Here is an 8430-nt window from a genome sequence, read left to right on the forward strand (position 1 = left end):
AATGCCATAAAAAAGAGATAGGCTGAGGACTGAACTTCTGGGTGCAAAGAAACCAGAAAGTGATGATCTGGAAAATTCTGGGCTTCAAGAAAGTGAGACCCCGGAGAATAGTGCCCCACATGAGGATTTAACCAGACATAAAACCAGTCAGCCATTACAAGACAAGCCAGGATTGAAGATGGAGTTATCCAGAAAAGATGGGTGGAAGATGCTATTGTCTAATTGCTTTGATCCTGCTATGCTGTATGCCTAGTCAACGCGTTTTTTTTTGCGAGACCTATATAAACCGAACCACTGTCAATCTGTACTAAAGGGGACAGATTGCAGGAAGAATGGCCTCAGAGGCAGAACCATGGAAGCTAAGGTCTGGAGCCAAGAAACCTCAGGCCATGAAAGCAGATCCACCTGTGTGTGTGTAGGAGGTGAGTTTGCTCTGGAGGCAGAGGGCAGGTCTTCTGGTGTTCAGGAAGAGTTCTGGTGCCCCAGCTTTCAGACAATGTGGAGCCTATTCCCCAGGGATTGGGGGGACCCTGGCTGCCACCCCATTGTTCTGAAGGGATTGAGCTTGTGCCCCAGAGATGGCAGAGTATCTGGGTGCCACCTAATTGTTTGAGGAGGGTGGGGTAGAAAAAAAGTGGTTTCTGTAATGTTCCCCAATGTTGTAACCCTCGTACCAGTGTTTGGAGAGAACAGGGCTGCTTCATAAGCCCTTGGAAATGGTGGGACTGCTGCTTTCTAGAGTCCTGAGGATGGATGACTCTCGGATTTTGAAATCTAATAGAGTTTGCCGTGCAGGTTTTGGAATTGTTTAGGTCCAGTGACCCCTGTTTGCCTTCCAATTTTTCACTGTAGCAATGGAATCATTTATCCTATGACTGTTCCTTCTTTGTATATTGGAAGTAAGATAAATTGCTCTAAGTTCACAGGTCTACCGCCAGAGTTGAATTTTGTTTTGGGACAGACCAGCCTGTAATTTACTTTGATGAAATTGTGTGCAATTTTTTGAGTTGGTATTGTATTTGTATTGCTACTGAAATAATTTAAGGCTTTTGTGATATTTTGATGAAGTGAGTGCATTTTGTATGTGGAAAGATTTTGTGTTGTATGCAGGATAGAAGAGCATTGTTAGGGGGAAAAATGCCTGCTATTGTTTTCTATTTAGAGATTAAGTATGGTTTAAGGTTGATGTGTACAGTTGCCAAGTTGACAAGGGGTGGACATGTGATAGGTTCAGGTGACAACTTGGCCAGGTGATGGTGCCCAGTTGTTCTGTTGCTGTGGACTTAGATCACCATCATATGAAATCCATCTATGGCTGTTTACATCTGTAGTTGTCTAAGGGGATGCCTTCCACAATGAGTGATGCTTAAAAGGAGGAGGCAGAAGAGAGGAGTTCAGAACCAGTTCAAGCCCAGACGTTTGGAGATGCAGAAGGGAACCACCGTGGAGAAACCTGTTTGAACCCAGAAGCCAGGAGAGAAGCCCAGCAGATGTCACTGTGTGCCTTTCCATGTGACAGTGAAAGACAGAAGTAAGCCAGCTGCCTTTCCTCAGAAGAACTGTGAATTTCTAACTAAATAATAAATTCCCTTAACAGCCGATTCACCTGTGGTGTATTATGTTCTGGCAGCCTTAGTAAATTAAAACACCAATCTTTTTTATACTATTGCTATTCCTCCTTAGTAGCCTATGTCTAGTGGATATAAAATAACGATAATTGGGCTTTAATAAAAGTCTCCATTTGGGGCCGCAAGCATCAGTTTGCTCCATGTGAGCCCACAAGTCTTAAATCTAAAGTTCCTCTTGGAGTGAAACTTCCTCTAAAAATAAAAGAAAAAAAGATCTGCAGAAATACAGATAGAGGTTGGATTAACATTAAGGATTAACAAATTATCCCTTAAGCAGCCTTTTGTTATTCAGCATAATTCAGTTCATGGGTCTTATAAAACCATAAAAAATTTAAAACAACAGAAGTCAGGTAGTGATAGTTCTGCCACTTCTTTCTTCTGTTTTTAGGATATCTTTAGCTATTCAGGGTCTCTTTCCCTTCCAAATGAACTTGATAACTAGGTTTTTCAAGTCTTCAAAGTAGGTTGTTGGGATTTTGATTGGGATTACATTGAATATGTAGATCAATTTGAGTGGAATTGACATCTTAATTATGAAACAATGAATTAGTGGGTGGATATTTATAAATATAGACAAAAAACAATGGGGAAGCACCAAGTAGTAAATCATTTTATTCTAAGGGCTCATGACAAAGAAGGGGTGGGAAAGGGACTCACTCCAGTGTCCCTTGAAGTCAACTCTCAAGAAAAATCGACCACTGTAATTAATTTTTCAAACCATGGTAATTAATAATTCCTATTCTTTGGGGCGGGCCACGGTGGCTCAGCAGGCAAGGATGCTCGCCTGCCATGCCAGAGGACCCGGGTTCATTTCCCTGGTGCCTACCCATGTAAAAAAAAAAAAAAGAAAAAAAGAAAAGTTAAATAATTCCTATCCTTTGGAAGTGTAATACTTTATTTTTGTTAGTGTAATATGAGGATTTCCTATCTTCTAAATATCTCTAATGGCATTATTTTTAAATAATTTTTATTAGAGAAATTGTAGGAATACAGAAAAAAATCAAGCAGAAAATACAATTTTTGAGATTTCCTAGAACTGTGGACTGAGTTTTAAAATTGAATAAGACGTTAGTGTTTGTCTAAACCAGGGGCTGTCACACTGTGCCCTGAGGCGCCCTGGAGCTCATACTTTGGGTTTCAGGGACAGATCAAGGAATTGCTGGAGAAAGGTGAAGGGAAGAGCATTCAGGACTCCCTCCCACTCTGGTCAACTTTAACAATAGAACTCCACGTTTTCTGTTTTCATAATGGGCCCTCACATAGGTTTCATTTGAAGAAAGCATTCACCTATTTAAAAATAAAAATAACAAAAAGTTTTAAGTAGATAACTCATCCAGTCCAAGACTCCTCAAAACTAAGGAGTTGACAATCAAGGAAACTGAAGCCCAAGCAGGTTAAGTGATTTGCCCCAAATCCCAGAGCTAGCCAGGAGTAGAATTGAAACTGGAACCTTTGTTTTCTGACTCCCATTTGAATGGGCTTTCCAAACCACCAACTCAGTACTTACAAAGAGCCCTTGGGTTTCCCAAAAGAGGGATTAGAAATCTTGATTCTGAAACTATTTATACAGTTTCATAGATTCCTTCATCTTCAGTGGTAAAGACCTGAGTACAGAGGCCATCTGTATCTTAATGCATGACATACTATATGAAATAATACAGATAATGGAATCAAGGATAAACTACCAATTTGCTCCACCTTCCATTTATTCCAAAGTGCTATTAGCAAAAATAAATTAACTGCTAGAGATGTTAAATTGGTTACAATTTGAAAATTTTCAATGGAGTAGGACTGCCATGGGAATGGAGCAGCTGATTATAAAGCTTAAAACAAGTCTTTCTTTGTTTTTTTTTTTTTTAGGTTCATGGTCAGGGAACCAAACCCGGTTCTACTGCATGGAAGGCAAGCATTTTACAACTGAACCACCCATGCACCCAACAAGCCTTTTAAATATACATTTCAGTTTTTTAAAATATCAAGATCCTGGTTTTAAAATGCCTATATAATTAGATAGCTTTGTTTCCATCATGCCAGCTTTATTTTTAAAAAGAAACCTACTGCAATGAATTTCTTTACCCAGTTTGGTAACCAAAGGGTTAATTAAAGTTAGGAACCACTATTTTTAACTCTTACTATAGCCAAGCTCCCATTCAATCTAAAAGCAGCCTGCCTTTTGCACCATCTTTCATCCTGCAAAGCTGAGACTCATGTCTGTCCAAATTAAGGATAAGCTTAAATAGACCATCCTCAGTCAAAATCATGGCAACCAATTACACATCCTGCATCTTGCTGGGTTGTCTTTAAAATTCTTTCATCACAAGATGGAAAATCTGTTTGTATGGATGCCATTTAAGGGCATATTTATGCTATAGGATGGTCAGTCATCTGCTTTTGCTTAGGACAAAATGGGTTTAAGATAGTGTGAGCTTTACAATTTGGGGAAAGTCAGGGGCAATTGTTTTATTCATTTATTCACTACTTTATTTCAGAGGAAAAAAAGAAGAGATCTGACATAAGCCAGAAGAATCCCCAAATGAAGAATGGGAGAAATGAGAAGAACTATTAGAATGTGGGCTTTATGCAATCATAAATGTACAAACAGCTTGTTTGATAATCCAGTTTAATAATAAAAATAAAATTGAATTCCTCACAGTGACAACTGCTCAAGTATCATTACTGAATTGGGAAATAAAAAGGGATTTTTATTTTTCTGTCTTCTCTTTTAAAATGAAAATACCTTTATTATTTTATTCTGATTATAAAGCCAATACCTGCTCAAGTATAAAAATCTATGCATTTTAGAAGCGTATACAGAAGAAAGTAAAAATCAGCCCGAATCCAGAGGTTTGTTATGTCTAGTACCTCAATTTTCACTAACACATAATCTAAAACAATCTGTTTGGATGGCTCATTTAAACAACACAAACTCCTGGAATCCAGAGCCAGCATGAGGGCTTGTAATTTTGTATAGCTTAATATAATACCAGGATGTATCTCAGACTCTGGTAGGCTGATAATTAAAAAGTATTGGTAGAGGGCAGTGCAATAGTGGTTCAGTGGCAGAATTCTCACCTGCCATGCCAGAAACCTGGGTTCGATTCCTGGAGCTTGCCCATGCCAAAAAAAAAAAAGAAAAAAGAAAAAAAAGATTTAAAAAAAGTATTGGTAGAGTTCCCTGAGGATCAAAAAGGGAAAACTATTAAACTTTCCCATCTAGGAAATCTCAGGTACCTTCTCAAACATTAGAGACTCCCAAGAAAATAGGCCAAGCCCTTGAATCTGAGGCTTGCCCTTACAAAACTTATTTCTATAGGGGAGAAGTTAAGACTACCCATAATGAGGCTTAAGAGTTGTTTCCAGGAAACCTCTTTTGTTGCTCAGATGTGACCCCTCTCTCTAAGCCCATCTCTGCAAGGAAAATCATTGCTCTCCCCCTATGTGGGACATGACATTCAGGGGCGAAACTATCCCTGACAATGTGGGGCGTGACTTCCATGGATGAGTCTTGCCCTGACACCGTGGGATCGACAACAACTTCTGGACAAAAAGGGGGGAAAGAAATGCAATAAAATAAGGCATTAGTGGCCAAGAGAGATTAAATAGAGTCAAGAGACTATACTGGAGGCTACTCTTATGCAAGCTTCAGTTAGATAGTGCTAATTGCCATGGTTTGCTAATCCCCAACCAGCATCACTCCTGTTGACCCTTAAGAACACCTAGGGCTTGAACTTAGACTCTATAAAGGTTTCATGCACCAAGTTTGCTTTCTTGGAACCTATAATTCCTGAAGAGTTCCCTAGGTCAGATCAATCCTGAAACCCAGAGAGACCAGCCTCTCCAAAATTACCATTAACTACATTCTCCTATCCTTTAATGCAGACACCCTTTCTCAACATGAAAAAGTCAAAATGGACATTGTCTAAAGATCACTATATGGGAGAGGGATCAGAGGAAAAGGAGGTATAACAGAGAAAATAGGATTTAACAAATGAGTACAGGTGCTAAATCACTATATTAACAGACTCAAGTGGTTTGGAGCAGCTAGAAGGAAAAAGCTGAGATGGCGGAATGGTAGAACATGACAAACTCTAGGATCAGTTCTGTAACTGCTGTTGAAGTGTACTTTGAAAATTACTGTTTTTTCTTTCTTTTCTTTGTATAAATGTTATATTTTACCATAAAAACGTTAAAGAAAAAAATCAGCCCAAATCATCCAAAAGCAATTGTTAAAATTGGTGGTCGTCTTCTCAACATCCCTCTGTGCATGCAGCACATGGATGCCTTTATAGCTTTATATATGTATGTATTTGAACTGGTACTGTGCTTGATGTTTTGTGACCTTCTCTTTCTACTCAATTGATTATGAAGATCTTTCCATTATAATCAATATGCATATTTGTCATATATTTTATTGCTTAGATGTACAATGATTTACTTAACTAATCCCTCATTTAGGAATATTTAGGCTATTTCCAGGTTTTTGCTGTTATGACCAACTCTACAAAGAAGACTCTTTCACATACAAAACTTTGTGAAATTGTCCAGTTATCTCCGTGGAGTAAATTACTAGATGTGTAATTGCTAGGTCAAAAAGTATGCACATTTACATTGTAAAATTCACCTAGTGAATGAAGCAGGGCCACATTTCCATGCAGTACTAAGTTGGGAAAATGTTGATTCTGGTCAGTGCCTATGGTTTTTCCAGGCTCTAGGATGTGAAAAGGCTTAGATCATAAATGAGTTCACTGTTAGACTCTGTATGAGAGAGAACAACCATGGGTTAGAACACTTGAATTACAATGACAGCCCACTCGCAGGATGAAGAGAGGATTTTACACTGGATGAAATAGACTCATGCTCTCCTTTCTAATTTGCCATATTTTTTATCAGACAAATGTGTTACCACTCAACAACATAAAAAGGGTCTGACAAGATCCCACAGAGCTCATATTATTGAGCTACATAAAAGCAGGGGATGGTGAATGTTAAGTGTGCTCTGGCTTGATTTGGTTTAACAAAATCACTTCCAAGAAACACTTGAGATCAGTACTTGCAGTATTAGAGATGTGTCCTGATAGCTGGAATTTACTGGAATAAGTGCAGCTTTGTCCTCTTTCAGGTCCATCTGTTCCAATGCATTTGTCATTGGTAACTGCTCATGCAGAGGGAAGAGCAGAAGATGACACAACAGTGCAACAGTAAAGAACTGAAAGAGCCACTTCAACTAAGGCTGAAGAGGAGGGATTGACTATCAGTTCTATTTTCAGTAGTTTCTGCTATGATTGTTTCTAGATTGTCAAGTCCAGCCTGTCCCTGACAATGACATCATGTTTATGTATCAATATGCATGTGTGCTACAAAACCCATAACTTCTTTTTCCTGTGCACACTGCTCAACTCTACTTCCCAGAATTCCTTGTGGTTATAGCCCATGGAATGTGAGCAGCTTTTAATGGTCCTAAACCTGGACCATCAAAACCTTCATGGATAATCCTTGCTCTCTCTCATCTGCCAGCTGGATTTCCATGCCTAAGTAACCTTGGATGTTGTGTGTAAAAGATGGTAGAGACTTTATAAGTCAGATCCTTTAATGACTGTGTGAAACTTTGCCCTCCAACACAAATACCCTGTCAACTGTAATTTACATGAATAAAATACAAATTTCTCTGATATCAGGCACATGAAATTTGGATGCGGTGGTTGAGGGGGAGATTTATTATGGCAATTAGCCTACCCTGACTAATGGTGAAGAACACACATTCCTTGAGTACAAAAATGCCATCCAAATCAACAAATGTCTTTTGAACATGTTCTCTGAAGAAGTCATCTGCTAGGTGCTGAGAACATAAAAGGATAAAGCCTCATCTCTGCTCTACCTTGGAGTTTAAACAAAAACAAAACAAGCAAGAAAAAAAAGATATAATCCTTTCCCTCAGCTAGATTACAAACTATTTGGGAAAATGTGACTTAAAGGATACTTGGTGAATGAAAAATGACAAGCTTTATGGTCAGACAGAACTTGGTTGAAATATATTTCACCTGTTAAACTTATAGAAAATTATTTAACCACCTTGTGCCTCAGTTTCTCACTTGTAAACTAGAATAATACCTGATAAATTGGGTTAATGTTTTTAACTTTTAATTTTGAAATAATTTTAGACTTGCAGCAAAGGCGCAAGAGGTTTCCCATCTACCCTTCACCCAGCTACCCCTATTGTTAACAACATAGGCAGCCATGGTACAATTATCAAAACTAAGAAATTTTCTTGGTCACAGTGCTAATAAGTAAATGACTGACTTTATTAGGATTTCTCAGGTTTTTCCAATAATGCTCCTTTTCTGTTCTTGGAATTAATCCTAAGATGCCACTATACACTTTGAGGCCATGTCTCTTTAGTCCCCTCCAGTCTGACAATTTCCATGTTTTCCTTATATTTCATGACCTCAGCACTTTTGAAGAAAACTTCTCACATGCTTTGTGGAATGTCTCTCAGTTTGGGTTTTTCTGGAATTTTCTACTAATTAGACTGGGTTTATAGATTTGGGTGAAGAAAACCATAGAGGTGAAGTACCATTTACATTGTATCATTTCAGGATGTGCATGTGACCAGTATGACTGATTACTGTGGATATCAACCTCAATCACTCAGTCAAGGTGGTGTCTACTTTTTCTGGTTACTTTCAGATTCATTGAGTATTGTTCAGATTCTATTTGATTGTTTCTATAGACATTATTATACCAGTTTTAAAATTTTTCAGTGATTGCCGTACGTATACAACATACGCCTTTAATTAATCAGAAT

This window comes from Tamandua tetradactyla, chromosome 12 (assembly GCF_023851605.1).
Source record: "Tamandua tetradactyla isolate mTamTet1 chromosome 12, mTamTet1.pri, whole genome shotgun sequence".
Classification (NCBI taxonomy): domain Eukaryota; kingdom Metazoa; phylum Chordata; class Mammalia; order Pilosa; family Myrmecophagidae; genus Tamandua; species Tamandua tetradactyla.